This window comes from Giraffa tippelskirchi, chromosome 5 (assembly GCF_054371585.1).
Source record: "Giraffa tippelskirchi isolate mGirTip1 chromosome 5, T2T-mGirTip1v1.2.pri, whole genome shotgun sequence".
NCBI classification, from domain to species: Eukaryota; Metazoa; Chordata; class Mammalia; order Artiodactyla; family Giraffidae; genus Giraffa; species Giraffa tippelskirchi.
Genome location: NC_137279.1, coordinates 91892670 through 91898669, shown reverse-complemented (window position 1 = coordinate 91898669; position 6000 = coordinate 91892670).

The following is a 6000-nucleotide window of genomic DNA, read 5'->3' as shown; positions in this document are numbered from 1 at the left end:
GTTAGAACAGTTTCACCCAGGGAGGGTGCTGATGAGGGCTGAATATCTGTTGAGGTGTTTCTTTCACAGAACCAGTTAGAATAAGGGATAAGGGTACTGGAGCAAAACTTACGGTAATGTCAACAAACAAGCCCATTCTTGACTCAACTCAATTTTTTTCATGGAAACCAGAAAAGAACTGAACCAACAGGGCAGGTGTGAATGCAAGTGTGGAGGATTAATGAAGGATGGAAAAGAAGTAGGGGGAGTATGAGACAATAAAATGGGATAATTTCAGAAGGCTTTGGGTAACTTGTATTATGAAAAACCAAGAGAGAGGTAAAAAAAGTATAAAATAGATCTCTGAGGACAAAACTGGTAGTTGGAACAGGTTAATCCAAAACTCGAGGCATTCCTGAGCTTGTACACCTTTTTACACTGCAGTGATGAAAAGTTCAAATCACATTTTCCAGACTCATTATGGATGCGGTTCTACCACTGTTTTTATGTACACAGACTTTTCTTTGAGACAGAGCTATATTTGAGTCTAGGCTGGATGCAGGGCATCTATTTTGATGGCATAGAATGCTGAGAGAGATAGCATGATTACAGACAGGCATCTTGCAGATTTCTGTTCACAGTAAAGGCAGCAGTTCTTTTAGCAACCCTATTCTGCGGTGTGACTCCAGATGTCATTTCTGGAATCTCTGGCTTGAATTTGTTTCCTCAGTTCAGTTCGGTCACTCAGTTGTGTCTGACTCTTTGTGGAATGCAGCATGCCAGGCTTCCCTGTCTATCACCAACTCCCGGAGCTTGCTCAAACTCATGTCCATAGAGTCGGTGATGCCACCCAACCATCTCATCCTCTGTCGGCCCCTTCTCCTCCTGCCTTCAATCTTTCCCAGCATCAGCGTCATTTCAAATGAGTCACTTCTTCGCATCAGGTGGCCAAAGTATCCGAGTTTCAGCTTCAGCATCAGTCCTTCCAATGAATATTCAGGACTGATTTCCTTTAGGACTGACTGGTTTAATCTTGTAGTCCAAAAGAAGGTCCAAGGAAAGTCCAAGAAAAAGTCCAAGCTGTTTCTTCAGCTCTACCAAAAAAAATTCTTGACCTAAAATACACCCTTCAGTGTGTCTTTTTCCCCTAAATCCTGCTAAAGAGTATGAGTAGTCTGCAGCTGAAGACTTTAAGATAAAATAAATCACGTCAAAGAGAGTTGAAGGCAAGAGAATCTAAAGAAAGAATATGAAATCTCTGATTCAAGTAGATTTAAAAGCCATTAGGATCTGAACATGCTGCTAACTTATTTCCCATAGTAGGAAAAGACAAATAAAACAGGTATACTGTTCTCTGTGACAACTAGAAATATCTCCATTTTGTGAGGCTGAGTTCAGAGAAACCATGAGTGATGACATCAGATTAAGGAAATGTTCTTCTGTGTCCATGACAATGAAATTGGAGCTCTGCTGGGGCTTAGTTCTAAAGGGTTAAGGATGGGAGAAGTTTGATATGGATAAATGAGGACATTGCTTAATCTATTCCTGCTAAATCAATATAACAAGTGTTTCCTATGATCTATAGTCAGTCAGTTAAATCCCCATCAATGCCTCCCACATATCTAGCACTTTCCATTATGAAATTCTTTCACCTGTGAGATACAGATACAGATTACCTTCCATTTTCAAGATGGGGAAACTGAGGCTCTAAGGACATTAATGGATAAGCCCAGGGTCTGGAAAGTCAGTACCTGACAAAAATCTGGAATAGGACCTCCTATTCCTGAGGCCTCCAATGCCCTCCCCACCCCCAACCCGCTGCCAAATTTCTTTCTGAATGCAAGTTCCTCTCAGTGCAGTGACTCTCCCACACTAAGATGGTTTCAGACCTTGAGAAACCAGAAAGGAGGACCAGGCCTTTACCCTGGGCTCCCCCTCACCTCCCTCACATCAGCCCAGGAAGGGAACACAGGTCTTGTGGCTGTATCTCTGCAGCATCTGAGTAACACGGCAGCCCTTGTCAACCACAGTCACCTCCCCTGCTCTCAGTGAGTCATGAACAGGTCTCAGTCTCCAGCTACAAGCCAGACCTGCAAAGGCTGTTGGCCTGAGAAGCCTCAGCTGGTCTCCAGACTCAACTGGACTCTCACTGTCTGTGAGCTGCAGGATGTTGGACCCTGCCCTCATCCCTGGGTCAGTGAACTGTCCTCCTAGGGAATCTTCAAGTTTAGTTTTCATAGGGTCTTTTAATCTTAGTCTTAACATCCATCCCATCAGTCATGCCAACTACATCACCTTTGAAACCTGAGATGCTCCCCTGGTGGAGGGACTGCTCTCACCCCTTGCTTGTGCCCACCTACTGTGAGAGGTCCTGCCACACCTCAGTTTATGGGTGAGTCCCCAACTTCAACTGGGTTCCCAGGTGGCTCAGTTGTAACGAATCTGCCTGCCAATGCAGGAGATGCAAGAGACGTGAGTTCATTCCCTAGGTTGGGGAATTCCCCTAGGGGAGGGCATGGCAACCCACTCCAGTATTCTTGCCTGGAAAATTCCATGGTCAGAGGAGACTGCCAGGTAACAGTTCATAGGGTTGCAAAGAGTTGGACACGACTGAGCAACTAAGCACAGCACCTTCAGTGATTCAAGTCTGAAAACTCTCTTCTTACAATATTCAAAACTTTTAGACTATTGATGCACATTGATGTTGAAAAAATTATGTCAACAATGATATACAATGTAGAATGTAAGCTTTCATTAATAATAAAAGACTCCCTGTCTGGGGACAGGTGGTTAATCATGGACCTGAGCATCACCTTCTCATGAACAAAGTCCTTCCTTAAAAGCAAGGGTGCTCACTCAGCATAAACTGTGCGATGGTCAGGAAGCAGCTATTTTCCCTGTATCTGGCAACTTCTTACCAGATTAGACACACTTCCCTGGGGGTCAGATTGCTGATGACCCTTATCCTGAGGACACATACTAACCTGCTTCTGTGCTGACCAATGCCTTTCATGTTATCAATATAAACCCTCCCTAGGTGTGCTGGTACCATAGTCCCCTGTCCTGGGAGAGCCAAGTATTTAAGATTTGAGAGTTATGTCTGAGTTTCATCTTCTTCACTTATAATCTAAATAACACCAGAAATAGCTGAACTTATATATATACCTGCAAGCTTTTTACAATGGGCAGTATTTATCTATTTTAGGAGTCTCTAGATTTAAAAAGACTAGTGAGATCCCCAATAGATGTTTGACAAAAATACCTATTTTAATTTGAACCCCTTAAATATGAACTATTTCTTTCCTTACGAGTATGTTGGTTGTTCTAGCAGACCAGAATTCCAGGAACACTCCTGTATGGTATTATATTCTCAACAAATATAAAATGGTCCTGGGGATGGTTAATAAGATAAGCACCTACTAAGTCCTTCATCCATATCACTTCTGTATTTTAAAATGTGAGCCACTGTTTCAGTGTTTATGATTAATGAAAAATGTGAATGTGTTTCGATAACATATTTGCCCACAAATAGTAGTTGTTTCACCCATCAGAAAGAAATGCTGTAAATTTAAGAATATGGACAAACAGAGTAGATTATATAATTGAGGCCAAAGGACAAGAAGGATTAGGTCACAAAACAACAAATGCAATTACTTCAGATTTGCAGAGGAAAACATAGGGAACTGAATAAATGTTTCCCCAGGCTTACAGCCTCTGGGTGAAGTTTTGAGTGCACGGCATGCTCTTCTGTGTCCTCTCTAACCAAAATAGGAATAAAATACAAGAAAGGATGGGGCTTCCCCAGCGGCTCAGCTGTAAAGAATTTGCCTACAATGTAGGAGACTAAGGAGACACAGGTTCAATCCCTGGGTTGAGAAGATCCCCTGGAGGAGGAAATGGCAACCCACTCCAGTATTCTTGCCTGGAGAATCCCATGGACAGAGGAGCCTGGCAGGCTACAGCCCATGGGGTTGCAAGGATGATGTCTGACTTACTGACTAAACAACCATCACTCAATATAAACACCATGGGTCATGAGATGGAACACCCCTGCATCCCAGGAGTCTCCAAGTGTCCCTCACAAATCACAAGTTCCCCTTCGCCAGAGAAAAGTACTTCCTTGCTTTTCTCCATTATTTGACCACCTCATCTATAAGCATGGTTATTTACTTTGCCATTTGAAGGGATTCACACAAAAGAAGCCACATAGTTTGTGTTCTCACCTCTCTGGCTTCTTTCACTCAACATTACAGGAGCCTTTCTCTTGTGTCCCCTGGAGACAGGTGCATGCATTTCTGTAGACCAGGTAGTAAGGAGCAGAACTGCTGAGTAGTAGGGATTGTTTGGGAAAACATAAATAAGCTCCTAGCATAGTGCCCTGCACATGGTGGGCACTTAATACAGTGTCATTCTCTACTGTGCTGTATGACATGAGCCCTGCTCCATTTCTGAAACAGGATTCTCCCAACTCCCGTCTCTAGTACTGATTTGCTCCCCTTTCTCCTACCATCACCTCTTACCAGCATCCTGAATCCAGATTCTCTCCCACTGGCCACCAGGGACAGAGCAGTCTCAGCGCCAGTGTTTTATTCTCTCTGTCTCACACAGAGAGAATGAGGGTCCCTTAGGATTTTCTTCCAGGAACAAGATGAAGTCAATCCAGGAGGAGCCCACCCCTCTGTCTTCCATCCCTCCTTCTTCAATAAGACCCTCTTTGACAAGACGGTGCTGCTTCACATTTCAGAAGGTGGATCTTTTTATTATTATTTTTTTTTATTTTTTAATAAATTTATTTATTTTAGTTGGGGGCTAATTACTTACAATATTGTAGTAGTTTTTGCCATACATTGACATGAATCAGCCATGGGTTTACATGTGTTCCCCATCCTGAATCCCCCTCCCACCTCCCTCCCCATCCCATCCCTCTGGGTCATCCCATTGACCCAGCCCTGAGCATTTGTCTCATGCATCGAACGTGGAATGGTGTTCTGTTTCACATATGATAATATACATGTTTCAATGTTATTGTCCCAGAACGTCCCACCCTCACCTTCTCCCTCAGAGTCCATAAGACTGTTCTATGCATCTGTGTCTCTTATTCTGTCTCGCATATAGGGTTATCATTGCCATCTTTCAAATTCCATATATATGCATTAGTATACTGTATTGGTGTTTTTCTTTCTGGCTTACATCACTCTGTATAATGGGCTCCAGTTTCATCCATCTCAATAGAACTGATTCAAATGTATTTTTTTCAATGGCTGAGTAATATTCCATTGTGTATATGTACCACAGCTTCCTTATCCATTCGTCTGCTGATGGACATCTAGGTTGCTTCCATGTCCTGGCTATTGTAAACAGTGCTGCGATGAACATTGGGGTACACGCGTCTCTTTCAATTCTGGTTTCCTCGGTGTGTATGCGGAAGGTGGATCTTTAAATAACAAATGGGGATGGTTTAATCTGTATTTCAGAGCAATTGATTATTCAGGCTTTGGGGACATTTTTTCAAAGAAGTTGAGGCAAGGGAAAAAAATCTGAAAAGTGGAACCAGATGAATATGTCAGGGTGGGAAGCAGGAGTGGTGGGGAAGCAGAGAAGCTGCATGGTTGAGGAGGGGTGCTGGTGGGTGGGGTGGGGTCTGAAGAAATAACCCTGGTGCCTTTGATTCTCTGCCTTTAAGAAAATCACTGTTGTGTCCCCACTGCTCAGTTCCATAATCTTGTGCCATTTTTCAAAGAGGGTTGTTTTTTTTTTGTCATTGCCACTACTGTATATCAAGTCTCAGAGAGAGTTCATGAAAATTCATATGATTAAGGAATAGACTTTTTCTTTCTTTTTTTTTTTTTACACTTTAAATCTGTTTTTATTAATTTGATTGCAACCATGGCTTTTAATTTTTCATAGAGTCTTTGTGATTTTAGTTTCCATATCAGATCCTGTTCTGCCTTGTTTGAAATAGACTTTTTCGAAAAAAACTTACCTAGAGAAGTTGTCAAAGGAAGGAGAGGAAGTGAACCC